Source organism: Varroa destructor, unplaced genomic scaffold, assembly GCF_002443255.2.
Source record: "Varroa destructor unplaced genomic scaffold, Vdes_3.0 BEIS01000005.1, whole genome shotgun sequence".
Lineage (NCBI taxonomy): Eukaryota > Metazoa > Arthropoda > Arachnida > Mesostigmata > Varroidae > Varroa > Varroa destructor.
Genome location: NW_019211458.1, coordinates 38,106,614 through 38,128,075, shown reverse-complemented (window position 1 = coordinate 38,128,075; position 21,462 = coordinate 38,106,614). Strand labels below are relative to the sequence as shown.

The following is a 21,462-nucleotide window of genomic DNA, read 5'->3' as shown; positions in this document are numbered from 1 at the left end:
GTCACAATTGTGCTATTCAGAGCTAGCTATGATGTATTCACACCGATTTCGGACTAATTAATTAACTAAAAATATGTACTTTACGCAGCATATAGAGCGAAGCCTCCGTTTTATCTAAGATCTTCCCAATCAGGACGACGGTCGGCATATATAACCACAGGACGCTCAGGGGCAATATGCAATTCTAGAGTACGGACGTGTAAACTAGCTGAACTTAGTGCACCTATCGTACAATAATTATCACATTTAAATTTTACAGATTTTAATAATAAATTTTACGGATTAAGTGCACTTCACAGAGGAACGTGTCAAAATTGTAGTGGTTCAAGAAGACGTTAGACGTTTTGGCTGCTTTTCTGGTCGGAAATATCTCACAGTGGTAAAAAGTACATGCGTTTTATGGTTTGCATCCTTTAGTAGGCGACATCTACGGCTAAATATAACCTTCTGATCGAGATCATTAACTTATTTTCTTCTTCGTTGTCCTCACTTTCTGTGTCCCCCTGACGTTTTGCTGGGATGTCTTAGCTCACTTATTTGTCGCAATAGCTGCAAGAATAGTCAGGCTTGCTGTAGATTTTGCGTAAGGCAGTGAGTAAAGAAGGCTGCGTTCCCCCTCGTGGCGTTACCGCCATTCATTACGACATCGTTCTCTTTGTAGGCTTTATGCATATCGTCGCGTTCGGCCCCGCCGTTGTTATTCTTGATGGCAACGTCGGCTGAGGTTGTTGTGTGTGCCCCCATACCTGCCGCCGAGCTTCATGACAGGCAAAAGGATCTAACGGGACTACATAGACTTACAGCTTCAGTTCCATCGGGCCACACACTCTGCTCTATAGGGCCTGTTCGGGCTACCTACCAAACAAAAGGCACTGTGCCTACTCGCGCACAGGAAAGTAAAGGTTCCGCACATTGCGTATCAGCGTTTGGGGTGCACCCCTGCTATTTCCAATGGAGCTGAAGCGGAGCGCTGACATGGAGAAATGAGGATCCTGAGGCACAGGGCGCAAGCGGGTCGTGAGCCTCGCTAGATGGAAACCGGTGAACGCCTATGGAACCATCGGGAAGGCGAACCGTTTACCTTGTTTGGAAACCCAGCATTTTAGCATTCTTCCTACCCCCAATTCAAGTCAAAGGAGAATGGGTGCACCGCGAGCGAAAGCGAGAAAGCACGGAGAAGTCAGGGGAGAGAGATAAATCGAGCACGCTTGTGTGTGTATGCGTATATCTGTGAGCAAGTGAACCGGTAACGGTTACTAGTTTCCTTCTCTGATCTCCTGGTTGTGTACGTTCCTCTTCGATGCTAATATATTCCCTTTTGCCCTACCCACAGAACCAACCGGACTTTCCGGTTGCCGCTCAGTGGGCTTCCGTCTTGTCGACATCTGCCCCATCCTTCGGGCTGTAGTGAAGGAGGAGCAGCTGCACAGGCGTTTCGCCGACCAACTGAACCGTTCGTTCCCTTGCCAGCAACTTGGGGAATGATAGAATATAAACGCGAGAGAAGAAAAACGAAGGAAAACGAGAGTTACGGTCGGTCCGGGAAAACCCTGGTGAGAACTAGCAGGGGTTCAATAAGTGTACAGAAAGCATTTGGGGTAACAGAGACTTTGTTTGACGAGGACTTCTTGTGAAACTTGTTTAAAGCGAAAACACGTTTAGATTTGGATAGAGTGAAGTGCAAGCGATCTAGCTGATATGGCGGCTGACGAACGGGTGAACGTTTAGAATAGCGTTCCCGCCCCGAGGATGCACACGTTAGTTGAATATATGTGGCTACATCCAAACACTGCACGACAGCAATACGAAAGAGGAAAGAGTTGGATATGCGTGAGATACCGCTGGCGTACTTCTTGTGTATTTCAATAGTCCATGTCTACTTAGTACTATCCGGTGTCGCTTACGTGTAGGAAGTACTGGCCTTCATAATCTCATATTTGGCATGCTCTGTTTCCACTAAGCGTTTACCGCGTAATAGCCGGAGAAACAATAAGTTTGTTTTTGTTTTTCAGCGAATTTTTACAGCAACAAGAAAAGGAAGAGTCGCCATTAACAGCGAAATAGCTACTGCAAAATGATGATAAAGCTGTGGTAGCCGTTCTGCAGTTACACTGATTTAGTAAGCAAATAAAATCTTCCAAGAAAAGGTGACATCGGTCGGCTGGCGGTAATGTGGCGGAAAAACTTACTCGCCCGTGCCTTTGTGCCTCGAGAGGTTGATGGCAAATCAACTCAATGGTCACTCGTCAATGACGGTCCCCATTCCTGCTCTCGAGACGAGGGTAAGAAACCGCTGAAGTACGGACTATCCCAGAGCGTCCAAGTGGCGTTTAAATGGGTGAATTTAATTAGGCACCTTCGTTTCAGAAGAGGCCATGAAGGCCAAAAGGTAGACTAAGAAACGGCTGAGTTTTCCACAGGTATTACAGTAGCTAGTGCGTTATAACCTGAAAAACATTGTAAATTTTGCACAAACTCTAACAATTCTGAGTCGATTCTGGGTCCTTTGGTATTTGTGATGATATTATTGATGTCCTAAAGTATGTGTCCAGTAAGGAAAAAAGGGGTCCTTGTATCATTTACGAAGCTTTCGCTATAGACATAGCCATAAACAGATACTTGCCTCCCAGCATTTTCATGTATCGTGCGGTGTTACCACAAGTAGTTGATTATGACCACTTATCTTGGCCGAGTATTCCTTGGGTACATTCAATAAGAAAATAGATGTTCAACCGCATCAGCAAATTCCCATGAGATTCGTCAAAGCATAGAGCACTGCTGGCCACACTGCCAGTACGTTTGCGGTCGTTTATTCGCTGTACCTATTACGTTTGTACGTTTACTTGTACATGCCGGATTTTATCTGCATTGATGCCGATGGTGTGTCCTGAAGCAGCAGACGGTGCTTCGCTAAACCATTTTCGTGTCTTCCTTAGTTATGAAACCTATGGTACAGTTAGAGAGCTCTGCCTCTCAAGTGCCAGAGCGCGGATCACATTCGATCGGGAGAAGCAAACATTTACAACATCGTTATAATACATCGATCGTAATCGAAAACAAAGCGCACAGCCAGAGGGACAACTAAACATGCGCACTCATGGCAGACTGGCTGTCTGCCTATAGTAAAATGTACAAAGCAACGTACGTAAACGCACGCACAAGCTTAGTCGAGTAACTCGAACGACATGGGGTACCAGTGGTTAAGTAAATATCAATTATTATATATTCCTCGATAACAAATTGCCAACCCCCCTCGAACGCAGACGGGCATATGAGCGAGTAGTTTAAATGGCCGTGAAGCACGCCACAGCGTCGTTTGGCCGCAAGGAGATCGGTAACTTAGGCAGCGGATTGTATGGATGGAAATGATCTTGGGGCATATGGGATTTCGGCAGTGCGGCCTTCAAGTGGCTAGAGCGGATGAAGACGCCGTGTTCGGCAAAAGAGGCTAGAAAAGACGTGCCAAGGTTGGCTTCTCAGTACCTAGCAGTTCCGCCTAGTATCCTGACTTTGCGAAGCATATCGTTTCTGTCTCATGATTGCTGTATTAGAGCTGACTGCCCTATGCAGATAAAAGCGACCTTGTTAAGGGACAGATTTTTGAGAGCTGGCGTTTTGGGGTCAACCGTTTGAAGAACGCCTTATACAGTAATCTGGTCCTATATGCATTTTTTTATACTCTTCATTATATACTTTTATATACTTCATTATACGTTGTGTCATATCGTGCGGCCCTACGGTAACGCACATACAAATATTCTCCAACTAACATCGCGTCTTATCATAAGGCGGATATGGTAAAACAAACCATTTAATAGCAATCTAAATTAAACTTGAGCTAAGAATGATTAGCGTCGATTTTGCACCACTCAGCAGAAAAGATCGAAAACGCACCTACAACGGATCTGAAAAGCCTATCATTAGCCAACTGGAAATCAACCTGCGAACCAACACTTCTGCTGGAAAACGGATCACCCAGGGCTCCTGGAACGTCCGTTAGCTCCGTCTTCTTTGCGGTGGCGCTAGTGGTGGTTTCATCTGTGGTTGTGTTCGTTTGCAGCATCCATTGCTTAGCTCGTTGCGTCTGCAGCCATGAGAGTGCAGCTTGCTCTCTCGGTCGTAGTGATCAAGTCAACGCTTCCCCAGAGTGTCGTACGATGAGGTTTATGCCTAATTTATGGCTAAGTCCACCGGCAACCACTGGGCACAACCACCACCATCAGTACTACTACTGCCAGCGGGCAATAGTACCACTACAAATGCCCCTGCTCTATGTATAGTGCGACCACTGTCTTGCCATTCGCAGCCTGTGCAGCCCCCATCCAGGAGTCGTCCATAGTTCATACCTCCTCTCTCTATATATGTATATACCGGCGCTATCATACACTCCGCACCTGAATCTGGTTACCCCCATTGCCTCCGGCCGAGTCAGCGTCCGTGGCTGACGGTTTCATAGCCGTGCCCTGCGAGCGAGCCAGGGCTCATGGTTACCCATATCTGAATTATCCCTACACAGAACTACCACCATCCGCATCCACAACAACTGGCGGTAACTTTGATGCGCGGTTGCGCTAGCGAGACAAAATGGCTCCCTAGGGAAAGGCTGCATGCCTGCTTCTTCGCCTTTGTCCGCAAACAAGATATCTCTGGTCCTTATTGTCCTCCTAGTCTGACCGGTTGGCGTACCGACAACCATTGGCATTTATGTGTTGAGTGAGACGTCTGCGGCAGATGCTGCTGCTCGTGCCACGACGCGCTGCTACTGCAACTATTATAGTATAAAACGCTACTGCTGAATCGACAGGGGATTAAATATTATTTAAGCATCAGAGGAGAAATCGCGAGTGAGAAAGCCGGATAAGAAGTGGGGTCTAATAGGCACGGTAAAGAATCATAGAGAAGGGCAGGACCAGTGCTTCGAATTGTGGTCCGAATGGCTCGTATAGTCGTATCTAATCACATGGATGTCACTCCTATATATATATATATATATATATATATATATAGTCAGCGTATAATGAGCACGGCGTGTATTACGGCCGTTAAATAGGTAAAGAGAAGAATAAGTACGAGAATGCAATAAAGAGTAAGAAGACTAGAGCAGGGTTGAGGGCCAAACGTTGGGAAGTGTAGAGTGTGCGATCCGCTGTTAGAACTCGGTTTCATGCGTTCGTTCTCGGGCGTCCCTGGTTGGTCAGGGGTTACAGGAGTTGAGGCACGAGGCGCGTGAAAGAGCGAGTATAAAGGCTAGGACGTTAGACGTCGGTGCGCTCATGAAGGCTAAGCGACCCCATATATTGCTACTACCACTTACTCGTATGAAAAGAGGACGCGCAAAGACAGGCGGCGTGCCAAACCTGGTACTATGCGTCCGTCTTAAACCATTATGATGGTGGGCGCTCGTGAAACCAAAGAGCCTCTTCCTCTTCACTACTTTCACTTCCCGTCGGGACCGTGATGAGTTGGCGGCCCTTTAAAAGGACTTATCCTGGTTTCCCTCTGTCAATTTCCTGCGTCTATCTCTGGGAACTCCCGTACCTCTCGTCTGCTTCTCCGTTCGAGGTTTCAGTTCTCTAGCCTTCTTCCGTGGCTATTGAGCGCGTTGGGGATTCTGTTCCTCACTTCTTGGTAATAGTCTTCCTTACGAAGCTCATTTTCAATAGCTAGATTTTACCCCAGGCCTACTTACTAGGCCCGTCCAGCCTTCCTTAGAAACCGTCTAGGCCTCCCCGTTTGAGCCCCCCGATAGGGCCATTTTTCGATAACGTGCGGGAAAAATCAGCCAAGATACTTTTCTATGACGTTTCGTTCAGCGACAACTGGACATGTACCCAACAGCGATGATAACGATGGCAACAGAGACTGCCGGCTGTCGACTTATTCCGTTGCCGGCCTTCTTACAATCGTCGAACTCGGCTTTTCTTGTAGTTTAAGACCCTGCCGTATCTTCTGTCCAATGGCAGTGCGCTTCAGTTCATCCTATAGACCAGAAAATGCAGATGTGCTCAAATTTAGAAATCTGCATTAAGGCAACATCGAACGAACACTGCGTAGAGGAACCATACTTGGGTTCATGTTGACTTAACTGACGTGTTCCACCAAGCTAGCCCTTAGATGAGCCAGCATCTCTCGCCTTTACAGGTGCCTATTGTTGTCGCTATTGGCTCGAACGTATTTGTTGTTCTAACTATTTTTTTCATACTTATTACCCATTCTTCTTTATGTTCGAGTTTTTTTTTATTTCAAAACGTAAGTCGTCATTGTCATTTTTGATCAATTTAATGGAATTACTAGTCATCTTCTATAGTTATCCCGTCTATAGACAAAGAAAGTTTTAAAATAAATGAAAGGTACACTCTAGTGGAAGGTCGAGTGTCTGACATAGAATTTAATGAGCGAAGCAATAAAGCTATGAGACAATCGAATGAACTGCTAAAGAACGTCCGTTTGTATATATGAGTTTCTTGTCGTAAATAGATACTCAGGCGCTTGAGTGCGCGGATATCTGTTTGTTTTGTCAGCATGAGAGGACAGGGATGGCTGAGCGCCGTTCGAACGTATCTGCGGCCGGCGCTAGCAATCATAAGATCCCTCTGTTCGGTTTGTGCTGGACGAGTACAGAGGAACGCCGCGCAATTTGTAAGCCGCTCTTTTGCCGATAGCCCACCGATTTTCTCTTTTGTCTTAGAGGAGCCTGGACACACACGGGGGAACAGAGTAAAAGGAAATAGTTCTATCCTCTACTCGATGCCCTGGTTCCATGTGGCGGGTCAAACCTTGGCTGTTTCTTTTTTCTGTATTCACTCTCAATCACTTTCTCTCTTTCAAATCGATGCTTCCGAATGGGAGTGCTCTTTCACCATTTCTCGACAATCGCATACACCAGTCCCGCCGCTATACACTGTCATCGTTTACTGCTTCTTCTGGTACATCAATTACTACGACCACCTCAAGCGCTGCCGCAACGGTCAGACAGCTACATGCCGGCACCTGCCGCCGGGTTCCCTGTGCTGCTGGTTTTCGTTTGCTTGCACACGATAAGACTACCAAAACGGGAACACAACCATTACGCACGCTATCCATTGCTGCCCTAAAGATAATGCAACTGCTCATCTCCAAGAATGCCCCTCTGTTATGCCGCCTCGACGATCGAGGGCTGTTTATGGTCTCTGTTTCAGTTTGTTCGAGGACTCCATGCGTATTCGTTTGAGGTACACTAAATTGAATGGTCAGGCTGATTGGTGGTTCGTGCTTCGGAAAGTGGTGCCATAGTGCAATTTTTCTACATGGCGTGTGTTTGGCCAAGGGGTAGACAACCTGGGCATTGTGATTGTTAACAGTTTGAGAACAATCTATGATGGGTAGACAGGTTATTTAAGCGTTTATTGAAAAGGGCTGAAAAAAAATCGTTAGTTGGAACTGATTGCATTTTGCTCGGATAACTAATCTAATGATTGGTCTATACAATTTGAATTTACTTGAAAATGGGAAATGGGGGCTAAAAAAAAATTAGAAAGGCATATTTGTTCTCATGTTATGGAATGGCTGCGAGTCTACATATGTACCTTGTTTTGAAACATGTTTTGAAATACACTGTTTTTGTATTAATTTAATTCCGAAAGAAAAAAAGGTGAATACGTCTTGTCTAGAATATCGATAAGAAATAATATACTGGATTATTATAATTAGTAATAGTAGTAGTGGCGAATTTCCTAAAGAAAATATGGAACACAAAGGGACTCGCCGGATAAAAACGAAAAACTATGCGTTTTTCTTAAAAAAAAAAAAAAAAAAAATGGGACACTATGTGTCGAAATGGCCGGGTCAGGATTTGTTCTCTATTCTAAAGCCAAATAACGGTTGAAAAAAAGAAGAGAACAGGAGGTGGCCAGCCTGGGAAGGTCACCACGCAGATGAAGATCCTCCATCGCGTACAAATGATTATGAACCGCTCTTGCAGCTCCCCTTAATGAAGTAAATTATGTAAGCATTTCCTTGGAGGTTCAACCTTGAAGGGAAGAGCGTAAGAGAGGCCGTTTATTTAATTGGAACAACTACTAATGCTGGCTAGGGACTCTGGATCTGTTAGGGAACAGCATGACCTGGATCAAATAATTTAGAGTAAATACTCTAGTATGGCGTATAGTAATCTTGTTTATACCGTGCATATGGAATGGAGCAACGTCCCGCATTAACCATCTAATACGAAACGAGCTTCTTGCTAGCCGGAGTTACCAAAAATGGATCAATATGAAGCGATGGCGACATAACCCCTTGAAGCATTAGAAGAATGATAAGAACTTCACTTTCACGGGTGGAAACGTCTTCTAATTCTTAAACTTCTTGGACACCTGTGACTTCACTTACCTAGACAAAGAAGTCATGCACATAAATGTTTCCTTTCGACGCTTGTCGTCAAAGCCCGCTCAATTATAATACATCTCTATAATGACCAGTGCGTATTTCCGATTATAAACTAACCGGTGGCTAGATTAAATTGAATCTATTATGAATAACTTACGCTATTGGTGCTTCAAAAGTTCGGATGATGTCTATCCAGAAAGGGGTATCAATGTTCACAGGCTGATTTTCAACATTTCATTCTCATTACCTTCCACTATAGAGATCTATTTACATATTATGCAAGTGTACATAACTGGGAGTAGTCCGTGTTCGATTATTACCCCCCTAACGTGCTGTACGCATGCGCTTCTTATGATATTAACCTAATTTAGCCGAAGGGTTTAGATTAGGCAATGTTTTCGGTTGACCAAGTTTCTACCACTGGCGAAAAATTCTATGCGAAATTCCTAAGTTCGCAAAACGTCCAGCTGGCGCAGTGCTTCAATAATTGGACTCATACGCCACTGCCTGCGAGGTAGCTCCTCGAATCCCTTCGCTTTTCTCCTCTCTATTATACTGGGTCTGTGTGTCCACGCCCTTAACCTTCAGAGCTGACAGTAACATACTATCGTACCCGTCAATCTCCAACCATCTACATAAGAGTTTAACATTAGTCGAGTTTTATTTCTCGGTCGCAGTTATCACAGCCACTATCACCTTTGCACCTTCAAGCCGCAGCGACAATGGCAGCGGATAAGGTAAAAGGCCTCTTTTTTGTCGGAAAGAAACCTGCGCGCAAAGGACGAATTTCTGAGCGTTCTTCAAGTGGCAGGTCTACCTACTTGAATCTTGAAGAATCCTGCTTGAATAATATATTACATTACTCAAGCAAAATTCTTAGGTGCTGGACACAGGTAGGTAGATAGTGACGTCGAAAAGCGAGCAGAACACAACGTTAATTTAGCAGACGCAGAGATAGGACATGTTATATAGAAACATATGAATGTTTTTTGAAGGAATCGCGTTAAAATGCCCTTCCTTGATACGGACACTGGACAGTATAATCCATGGCCCTCCGCGCGATTCGTTGAGATAGCCACAACGCTCGACTGAATATTTCCTAGGTTTTTTTTGATACTCCTTATGTGCATGAGTGGCAGTATGTTTCCCGCGTACCATTTACAAACATATATGTATAAAAGTATTCTGTAGCTATATTTTAACATGAAGAGACTCTAGCAAAAGGCTAAACGCTTCGACGTAACTTGATGCGTAGCAACATTCTGTAGGAGGTTTCGTTTGGGAGTTCCGTATCAACCTTGTCATGGACGATTCTCGTGAGGCGCACACTGAACACCCTTCACTGTAGTCTCTGCCAATTTAATACAGATGTCTCTTGTTCTAGTTAATATTCCAGCTAGATATCTTTAAATATGGCTCAATATAGACACAGCATCTTCTAAAACAAACAACATATAACATACGGTACGCGTCAAAGGTATCAAGTCAGCCATGAAATAAAATCGGTGACCCCAACTAAGTATTTTCTCTCTGTTTTCTTATGCCTAGACCCGCGTCGTCTATTAGATATGCCCATATGTTGTATACGTAATTGGGTTTTATATAACAATGAATAGACTATATAACAAACTTAGTTGATCAAAACATTATAAAAAGAAGTACTACAGACTCAAAACAAGTGAGTACGTCTATAACAGGCTTTACTTGGTTCACCTTAAATATGTAGAATTCAGACGACCATACACTGCGCAATACATAGCGAGTGTGTGGGCAAGAAGAAACATCGGAATTAAGGCTAGAGGTCGAAGCCGGAGTCATACTCTAGCTTGTCTGTCTGGCTGAAAGAGCATTTGGCCCGTGCTCCCTTTGAGTGGTACGTGACTGACGTGATCCGGCTGGCAACAGACGCCATTGGTAGTTGGTCTACCGTAGTCTGGCTACAGAGATGATGGACTCGATGAAACGTCTGGCCGCCTTCGGCCACATCCCCTTGAGGGGTGTGGGGACTAGCCCCACATTCAGGTCAGCGTCAGCAGCGTCATCGTTGGCCGACACTGCAATGAAGGAGAGAGCTAACCCTCTCGCTATACTGGCCACATTACGCCTGTAGGGTTAATGTATCATATAACCGTAGTAACTGCAAGGTTTCCGCATAGCTGCTGCGCTGCCTCATCTGGCCGCCATTTTTGACCGTTATCCATTTCCCTTTCGGCCGCAGTCAGACAAACGTGCTGCTGACGGTGTGGTGGCTGCCTTCACGCGTGAGGTCGTTTCCCCGTCAGAATGTTAGGACATCCAAGGGACATATAGCCAACGTCGCTCCTAAAATGTTGTCTTATCGCCAGGTTATCCAGGTCGGCCTCGTGAGATTTTGTGCACTTGGTATACTTACATCAAATAAAATTGTTTGTTTCAGGATTTGGGATTCTATGTTATACATTACACAAATGTCCCAACATATAATTTAGTTTTGTATTCCGATTAGTGTTCAAGCTCCGCGCTTAGAAGGAACATATTCTGCATATGAACGGGCTATATGTTTAGTCTGAATTCTATATAGGTGATACGATATTATGCAATACTCTTTTGATTGCCTCGATTATTTTTATACAAGAGATAGAAAATGATTAACTTTACCTCAAGTTTAATGTTTAGGTATGTAAAACGAAAATTGAATTATTAATTTGCGCAGTTTGAGAATTCATGACCCATGCCGCCCCAAAAACCTAAATGGCTGCCGAAGAGGTCGGAATAAGTCAGCTATCAGCACTAAAATCAGCAGGTATGTACAACAGGATAGGTCAAATTTTAATTTGGGCCGAATTTACTTTCAGGTTCATCAGACCTTGACGCGGACTATTCATATAGCTCAAGGGACTGCTAATGCTACTTTTACGGCTGTGAAGCGGACTGAAGTGACGTGTGTAGATACCCGGATAAATGAAGTCCTGACATTGCGAGATTTACTTGAGGTTTGACGACTTCGTCAGATCCTGTGGGGTTTGTTAACTGTCTGCCGGAGCAGTGAAACACCGGCCTCCCTAGCCCGGTGCTACAGAGCTATAATTCATGTAAGAGAAACAATTATTGCTAGGCGTCCCTGTTAAAAAGATTGTCAGCTACGAGCCTCTAAAGTAACCAAATATGTTGAAAGCAACATATGACATGTACCGGACAGGCAGTCTGTCCGGTAACCGACGAGACACTATATGCCAATTTTACAGAGGTTAGTTTTGAAAAACGCAATCATTTTGAAATAGGTTAGGGTTGAGAGTATTCCTTCGTGATTCGTTACTCAGTACGCTTAGCTGTAGGAATACATGCGAGAATCAATCAAGAGTTTACAATTGTACAAAATATATGTTAATATATTACTATATTTTTCTCAGTATTCCATTTTAAGTAGCTAAAGTGTACCAGCTATCAGAATAATAGCCCGAGCTCTCTCGAAGGTAGACCCTTCAATTTAATTACCTATATATGCAAATATGAATAGAAACATTTACACGTAAATATACGTTTATTGATATAGTTTTTCAACCCCAACTAATTGTATGGCGTGGATGCGTATAAAATGCGTGAAATGCTCGTAGCAGTCAAACTTGTCCATTAAGAAGGGACAAGGTGTTGGCGAAATTTTTAAGTGTATTATACAAAGGTTACAAGTGAGGCGGAGGTTCAGGGGAGGGGGCAGAGCTCAGAAGTAGAGCCTTCAATAAATTTAGATCTGAAGACCACACGTTACTTCCCCTTACTAGCCCAGGCAGGACATATGAGAGAAGTTGTTCTAACATCCAGCACTTCAATGAGTGTAGGCATGTCTTGGCGCTTCTAGCGCGTTAAGTCGCTCGGTATTCCGCTCACGTCGAATCTGCACACCGCCTGAGCGTCACCCGTGCATCGCGCACCGTCGGCCAGCCAGCAGAATGCAGCGACATTGAGTCTGGATTCAGTAAAGCAGCGGCGACAGTAGCTCATGCTGCTGCCGTTCACTCATACAGCTATTACTGTTACTACCCCCACCGAAATAGGCCACCTTCATTCGAAGTGAGTCCCACTCCGTTCATATGAAACAAGTGGTTGTGTTCGGTAGTCAATTAGCAGTCGTTTTAACGATTGCGAAGTAGAGAGGAACGCGAAAACCTCAATGCAATGATCTGACCGCTCTGTCAAATCTACAAAATATGTCCTAGCTCAGTAGCAACAGCAGCTCGTTGGGCTGCAGCCTTTGTAAGTACTGTTTTGCGGCGAACAGTCTTTAAGAGCGTCGTGTTATAATCGGTGCACTGAAAGCATAGATATCTTGCGATTGCATCAGTAACGTTAAGCATTCATCTCATACTTAAAGATGACGCTCTTTTATAAGTAGGCAAAAGTTTGCGAGACTTTTGTAACGAAGATGCTTTTGCTCTGTCCTGCACTGTTGAAAATCAGAGACTGTTCACACAGATGCTGATACTTGGACTTTGGTAAGCGAGCTGTTACGGAAATCGGATATGAAAATCAGAAAATTCGAAAGTCCTATCTTAGAACTACAGCCGTGGAGACAGCTTGCCATATAAACCTTCCATTCAGTGAAGGTTGGACTACCAGAGATACCGTGAGCCGTTGGGTCCGGAAAAATGCTAAGCTTGAAAATGAGTCTTTTGAAGGATAGCCGGAAAAGGTGAATAACGAAGAGTCGACAGCTGTGGTGAAGGCCAACTCACCTCAGAATATTTGCATACTGACACTGAAGTTCAATGTACGTAAAAATAGCACATTTGGTCAAATGAAGGTAAAAGGGTAGCGCATAACTTGACTGACCGTCCAAACAAATACATGAAGACGCTTGTTTCTCTCTGCTTTCACGTTAGAGTAGTGGTCCATTTTTACGTCGAATCGTAACTTGTGATGAAAAATAAATCGTCGCTGACAATCCCAGATTGTCTCATCGGTGACTAAACTGCTATGACATTACATCGGTGCAAGCGTACGGTGTATCTTCAGCAATTTAACGCAGATAGTACATTCTACAGGTTCGTTAGCTTTAACCCGTCAATTACGGATGAAGTGTACTAGTAACAAGTGGAAAAATGATGAAAAAACTTCCTATGTTTTTTAAATTTTATTTTTAAACCGCCTAAATTAGTGAATACAGATAAACCTTTTCCCGCTTTAAGAGAACGTTCAGTCTAACACCGTAAAGACAACGGAGGCGGAGATGCAGGAACTACAGTTACAAATCTCTGCCATCTACCGTATTCGTTACATATTGCTCCCACAAACAGGACCATTAATAGGAAAATTATTCAAATATCGATATGACGTTAAAACTGTAAGTTTCGGTACATTATAGGCTCTTGTACCCTAAATTTCTACAGTAGCGGAAGCAAGTAAGCTGCTAGCCAAGTGGCAAATGAAGTCAAAACACATGCTTTAACAAAAATAAATAAATAAATAAACAAACAAAGTAAACCTGTAAAAACGTAGACTTCACTGTGACACGTTTTATACTGAATTATTTAATATTATCGCACGCAACAGAGTTGGCCAAGCCGCTTAAATGCTTCTAGTAGCCCGCGTTATATTAATCTGTTGAATTAAAATCAGCTCAAGAAGGCAATGCGTGCGCTCGATGTACGAAGGCTTGCGCGACTTCTATTTGCATATAGCAACTTGCCCTATTGTTTTACAACACAGCAGTGTAGGTTCGAAGCTGGGCTATAGACACAGTTCGTTCCGTGTTGAAAGAAGTCGGACATCTGAAGCGATGCTTCACAGCAATAGCGGTCGTATCAGCTGAAACTTTTTTTATTCCTTACCTTGGTACCGAGGGCTTCACATGGTGATGCTAAAAATGCACGAATGAGGGCGCGGAGGCTGTGCTGGAGGTTATAAATTAATTTGCAGTTAAACGAGCTGCGCCGGTCTGTTCCCATTGATATGCTACACGCCTGGTAGTTGCATACGAATACACGCAGACAGTTATACACGTACCGCCATCGAGCTCCATTCTTCACTGCATCGCACCTTCTCGCTTTAGCGAAACGCTAGCCTGCCTTTTCGGAGGTTCTAAGATGCAGCGCTAGTTCATCGACCGACAAGTTAACGAGATGACGGAAGTTCGGGCGTACAGAGGGGCGTCACTGGTGAATGACTGTTGAAACCCTGATTGGCTTTCTATGTATGGATTAGCAAACTACGACAACAGCTCGTGAGCGCTGGTTACGCCTAGTCCCGTAGTCCGCTCTCATTCGTACCCCTTGCCACGCATTCAATGGCTCGTATGCCTCATGCTTCCGTAGCTAGTCTAGGGCTGGTTTACTTGAACCGTCGATCTGGTCGGCATTGTTCCGTCCGCCTAAAAGGGCCTGCTATTTCACCCTACCTAAAAGATTAGGCTGCCGACCTCCTGCCAAGATGTTGCCGTGGCTTCGCCTTAAACCACGGGGCGTAGCAGTCCACATAAGTGCATTATGTATTAAATTCGTATCCATTATTAAACTGTTGGCCAGCAGAATAAGAGAAGGTTGAACGGAGCTTGGATGATGAAAGGAGAAATACGAAGCACGTTAAACTGGAAGAGAGGGAAAGCTTAAGCTATAGGAAGAGGAGGGTACGGTTATATTGTTGAAGGGCAAACCTGTCTCATAGAATGGGTGGCCTGAGGCAAATGCGGTTCACTATTTGTTTCCTACGTTTATCACATACATACAATACATCTGCATACACATATACACGCTGACACGCAGTCCTACAGGCTCGCGAAGGTCCCGATGACTACCGCCGGTCCACTGCCGCATGATCCATGTAGACGGGCACCGATCTTCAAAGGGCACCCGGTTGCATGAGGGAAACAAAAAGAGGTAACGTGTCTCTTTGGGTCTTTGTCTTGATGTCCTATCTTACCAGCTACCCTTCCTTTTACCTTGCAAGGCTGTGAGAAACAAACGGATGTAACTGGCCCAAAAGGACACAGAAAAGTACAGACTAAGCAAGCCGCGATCGGAGAAGCCACCGAGTCCTGTAACCATTTGCGTAATTACTACGTGTTCTACTATAACTAGCGTTAACTAGGATCGCGGCCGCCGCGATTCCCAGCCCTCTACTGTCCACCGCCTCTCGCTTCGTGCCGCCCACTTTTTCCCGTTCGCACAGCACGCGCAGGGATACGCATAAAGAGACAGACGCCAGGCTGCCAGTGCCAGTTGGAAGAAAGCCACAAGCAAAAACATCGCGCTAGTAAAATCGTCATTGTTGCACGCTGTTGTTATTGCTACCACGATTGACATTCGGAGAACGACGTGTAGGTAGGGGCGAAGTGAAAGTGGGATATGAGAAAAGGGACTTGTTCTAGCTTCATTCGCGCCGGGGGGTGTTGTTTTAATGATATAGCTGCATACAGCCACTAGGCGATGCTCTTGGACAGACTTGTCAGCGATTCGTCTTATGTATCATTTTACTATAGGCTGCGGCGTGAAGACACACGCCTCAAATAACTTCATTCGCCTGTCTACTAAAGGAACCTATCCTTCTTTATATATGTATATACGTATACGTCTTGGGACATTCATATGCAGTAAATTCTATTAGTTAGATTAGGGATATTTCATATTTTTTTCTTAATTTAAAACAAATCCGTCGTTAAAGAAATACTATTTTTCGATTTCAGCGATGTGAGATATATACACAGACACAACATGACGGGCACGTCATTGCCCATAATATAATGGAACCTGGTTACTGAGGAGGACTGTGGTTACAATGCGCTAAGGTATACTATGGATATTGTTATTGTCGTTGTTCGGGAACGCGTTCGGTCCGTGACCAGCCTTAACACTCTCCTCGAGTCTCCCAACCCCTCAATTTACTCTGTCAGACTTGAGATTCGCTTTTCTACTACGGTTCTTTCTCTCCTTTTCCAATCTCTCCCGACCGTGATGGGAGCCAAGAGATTGGTTGAGCAAGAAGGGCTCGCATGGCGAGTTGTGGCATCCAAAAGGGAGAGATATTATCATCAACGTCGCCGCCAGTACCGCCTCCGGTAGCTTCGCCAACATCTCATGTAATTTCGGCTGATCCTCGCCGGTGCCAACCTGACCCCTGTTTAGATTGGGACAGATGCACCAGGTTTTGCTGACCGCTAGCTCTGCTGTCCAGCCCAGCTCAGTCTCGGAAGAAAGCCGGCGCAATCAATGGTAGCTACCGCTGGAAGATCCACATAAAGACATCACCACACCGTTGTAAGAAACGAAGGAGAGATACGAAGATTAACTTATCCTCGTTCGTTGCCTGATTGCAGCAGCAGGAACGGTCGAGGATCGCTGCGCCTGCGGTAACCGTGGTACTGTCGCCGCCGACTAAGACCTAAGGGTTGCGACGTTGCACCTATGGGATGAATAGTAGCAGCAGCATAAGTGCAGGGTTCGCGCATCACGGTGACTGCGCGAAGCTTCAGGGTGGGGAATAACGCCTCCGATGTAAACTTCTTTGCTGTAGTTCCAAGTACCATTTAGTTCGCCAAGTTTGTTCCCGTTTTCTAGGCTAGCTATACTCATTTCTATGGTTGCATGTAGGAAAATTAGTGCAAATTAGGTAAAAGTGTAGTTATCCTTAACAGTAATTTTTTAAACGTGTTCATGTATATTAACTTACTATAATCAAAAACATTGGTATATGTATACGCATCCATTGCAGTATAATGTCATAGTACTGTTCAAGTAGGATTAATAGAATTTTGTAACTGAAGGCCGCTATCCAGAAGGTCTAAGTGCCGTCTTCGAGGTCGGCTGACCTTGAAATTTATTCAGCCTTCAATATACAGTAGCAGTCAAGAGCAACTGAAGGCAAACCAGTTAGTGATCCTTAACGCATTAGACTAGACGCATTAGACTCTTTACGGATCAAAAGCCTTCCTAGCAGAGCTAAAGGCCTTCGCGTTTGTGGCGCCAATCTGGCAAACAGACAACACACTACGGCTCCATCATGTCACCACGATTATTGGACCCTTGGCAAATCGAGGCGGACATTGGCCTCTACTCCTTTTCCTATTCATGGCAATAACGTTCTTAGAGCTAGTAGTTGTTGTTAATTGTAATACTAGATATTATAGGAAGACACTTCGTGGCGGCAACTGGACATTCTAACAATTCTAGGGGTTAGAAATGTTCGAAAAATCTAACTTCTCGCTAAGTCCTATTCGAATTACATTTTCTGCTAAATTATATCACTTCCATATCTCCTATATACTGATTGAACACGTTCGGACCTGCGAGCAAATAACTGCTTTTGCCTATTGCATTTGTTCCTCTCAGTGGTAGCTTACTATTCATTCACAGCTAGATCTATTAATTCTGTCTACATTTGTTGTCATATAACACGTTTCATAGCAAATCTATATTCCGACATATTGTTTGCTATTGCACATCTATACATACCGCATACATAACAATTCTTAAAAACCGTGACCGGTATATGACAACTACAGCCCTTTCCGTCTTCTCTTTAATACTTTGTGCTAGCGGCTACCTTATCTCGACGCTTTTGCCCTTTGGCTGACATTTTAGTTCCGCTTATCTACTGTGTTCATCTCTTTACAGCGTTCCTGCTCGGATTGCAGCATGGGCCAGGGTTTAACCCGGCTAGGTCTGGTCCTTACCGTCTGCTACAGCCATTTTCAACCTTTGCTAGCACAAACAGAAAGCGAGAACATCTCGGAAGGCGCAAGCAGGTGCAACGTGCACAGCATAGAACCAGTAGTTCTGCACCCTTAAAAACACCTGCAGTAACAGAAGACATTGTAAGCGGGTTGGCCACTGTTCGTTCGTGGAGGAGGCCACGGCAGATGTAGTAGTAGTAGGCGGCTAAAAAAGACGGCCTCACCAGGACCGCCACCATCGCAATGACCAACGATCACCATGCAACGCGCTAGCTGAGGCCACGACAGCAATCGGGAAGGCCCGCGTCTCCTACAATCCAAGTTGAAGAGAGGAAAAAAGACAGGAAGCACGAAAGGGGTATCCGTTTCAGCTTCTCTCGTCCCGCTTTTGGTAAGCAGGAGCCTGCACGCTCGCTAGGATCGAAGAGGTTTGTCATAGCGAATGGTAGAAGAAGCATCGTTCCTGCAGTCTCTCGGTAATAACAACAATAGTAAAGGTGGGAGCGAAACTTGTAGTCATAGTTGCGCAGAGTGCGCTGCAGCATCGTAACCCATACAAAAGAAGCAAACAACCGACCGTCGGTTGTATTGCTTTCTGCCGGACTGGCTGTCAGCTGGCTCGTCGGCAGACCTGTAGCCAGAGAGCTGAGGCCGAAGTCAACCGGGAGGTTGTACAAAAAGAGCTAGCTTGCTGCAGCCGAAGCTTAGCATGTCGGCAGAGATAATAGTAATCATTTACAGAGCCAGGTGCTGCGCGACCTGGTTACCTTACTGTCGGCAGTGGTACTCGTAAGCCACTGCTACTGGGTGGTTAGTCTCTAGGACAAAGAACCAACGATGCAAGGTCCACTACAAACATTACTACTGACATGAGCTCACAGCTACTGCTATCATATCCGGCACAAGCACTGCCGTCCGCAGCACTGCGTGTTAGCAGCAGCAAGTAGACAGGTTTGAACTCTATATAGAGTGTGAAGCTTGGGGGCGCCTAGGCCGCACTCCTCGTCACGATAAGTAGGCATATCAGCAACCGCTATGGGGCAAGCACCGCACGATTACGGCTCTTTGATTAGGTTAATCAGCGCACCGCTTAGATGGCTCAGGGGAAAGGTAACGCTGCCCGCCTCAACGATAGCAAAAGGAGAGGCATGCCAGCAGTGGATACTTTACGTTGGCCGTCCATGGTATACCTTCGTTGTGGAAGCAGTACCAGATGTTGCCAGTAAGCGTGTGGATCTACTGTATGATTATGCATTATATATATAGAAACAAACGGATAAGTAATGAAGTGTGTGTAAAGGCACCGGTAATACCGCGCATACTTGTCATGATGTTTGCATGACAATTTTGAGTGCGACCTATAACGTTCAATATGATCCAATTGCACCTCCTTTATACAAGAAATGAATTAACTCAAAAAAAAAATCTATGACAGATAGTTTATTTTAGTACGCAGATCATTTGGGTTGTGGCAACACTGACACCGATCATGGCATTAGTACGGCTTCAATTATCTAATCAATAACTCAATGGAAGTCATGAAGCAGACGCACATAACTATCTCTCTGCATGTTATATTTGTAAAGTTCGATTTCGGTAACCTTTGCTAATACTTTGATGGTTTTGTGTTTTTTTTTCTGTTGATCTATAAATATTTGTTTATATCTATTTAAAGCAATAGTTTAATAAGTGTTTTTTTTTTATTTTGTTATACTGCTCATAACGGTCATTCCTACTTCATTGCAGATTTTATCCCGTAGTTTTTGCATTTTCTCACTCATCGCATCATTGGCAAGATTGTGAAGAGTCAGCAGGACTAACGTCCATGTCTCTGTTTACGAGTGCCTTTTAAATGCTTAAACGTAAACGCAATAGAACTATGCGAAGAGCTACAAAGGCATAGTGTTCTGACCTACGTGTCATCATAGTCTTATCACGCACATAGCAGCAAATAGTTGAACAGATGATAGAATTAGGGAAAAAAAAATCGATTAAAATGATCGAATGTAGATGATTTGTAAGATATTGCTCCATCTAAAGAGATGTTATACTCCGACAGAGCTTTGTTGAGTGTAAAATCAGGTTAGCTCTAGAAGGACCAATGTAAAGGGAATGTGTACGTAGTATGAGTAATTCTCAGCATCTGGTGGAAAATTTTACCGTACTTTATTGTATGTTTGTGTTAATGCTATTATTATTATTATTATTTTTGTCGGCTGACTCAGGGTAGTAAACGCCGTTTCGTAATGTATTGCTTTGAAATAGAGAGAGGGGCTAGTAGTAGTCTTGCCAGTTAGGTAGTTGGGTCCTGAAGTGTAACAGACATCGGCTACGTATGAGGTGGCCTTTCGCTTCACAGGCTCCTGTTCAGGCATACTTTGCAGCTATATCTACGCGTAATGAATGACGCAACTGCAGGTGACGCTATGGACTATTCTAGAAGGACTGGTGGCAGCGCAGAACACCTAAAAATTTCGGATAAACCTACGTGTATTTGAAAATATGTTCCTGTCGCATCTACTAATTATGTACAAAATATTACAGTGTGTTTTGGGTATGGACGTACAATGTATTTTATAATGCGCGACGTATAATGTATGACAACACATACGATATAGAGAAATCTATTTTGAAACATACGTAAATAGCTGATTTGCTAGATTAACTCAACGGCTTACCGTGTTGGTAGCCAAAGCTCCTGAGGCAACAGCATCATATTGTGTACGAAGCAGTCGCCTACGGCAAGAAATCGTCTTTAAAAGCCAATACAATTAAAGAGTTAAGCTTTTCTTGGCCATATCTTTCACTACTAATTCTATTTAGGATAGATCTGTGTCTGACATTTCGACACTCTACGAAATGTTTTTGCACGATTTTTTATCAGCAGCAGTCGGTCGGTCGGTCGGTCGGTCGGCAAGCCATACAAACCTGTTTATACCAGTAAGTTCCCCGTCACTCTGTTTTAAGCGGAGTTCAAGGAGAAGAGGGCGGGTGAGACGATCAATACGGTGTGAGTTCTGAAATAATGCTCGAACAACGGTGACAGTACATCACGTGGCGGTTTTTAAGGCGCCTACACAACGAGTGGGCTCGGTCGTACAGCGATGACCAGGAAAGTGGCCAGGAGAAATGAAAGCTAACCCGATGAGGAGGTCTATAACCCCGCAGCAGCGGGAAGACCGACAAACGCAACCGTATAGGCAAAGTTGGCAGGAACTGAACGGGACGATAACAGATAATTGTTGTCCATTGGTTAATGTATTGCTGATTGCTGCTTGACCTAGACCCGCGTTGACGACCCGGTTTTTCTTTTGATGACTTTTTATAATACGATGGTCAATGTGAATTTAAATATTCGAAACTATCCTATTGTACAATAAATACTGTTGATAAAAAATGCTCTCCGCGCTTTAATGGAAATATTTGAACAGCTCTCTATTTCAGCTCTATATATATGT

At 44.3% G+C, this 21,462-nt stretch overlaps 1 protein-coding gene and 1 long non-coding RNA gene across 5 annotated transcripts in view; one reads left to right on the top strand and one right to left on the bottom strand.

Annotated features, from left to right (window-relative positions):
- The window catches only part of LOC111251588 (Krueppel-like factor 6), a 401,643-nt gene that overhangs the window by 41,417 nt on the left and 338,764 nt on the right, over positions 1 to 21,462 (bottom strand). The gene's annotated exons all lie outside the window — the stretch shown is intronic.
- Positions 927 to 21,405, top strand: LOC111251591 (uncharacterized). Its single transcript, XR_015327928.1, has 5 exons — positions 927 to 2,282; positions 11,199 to 11,435; positions 16,019 to 16,544; positions 16,649 to 16,805; positions 17,946 to 21,405. It is a non-coding gene; the product is annotated as an uncharacterized LOC111251591 (long non-coding RNA).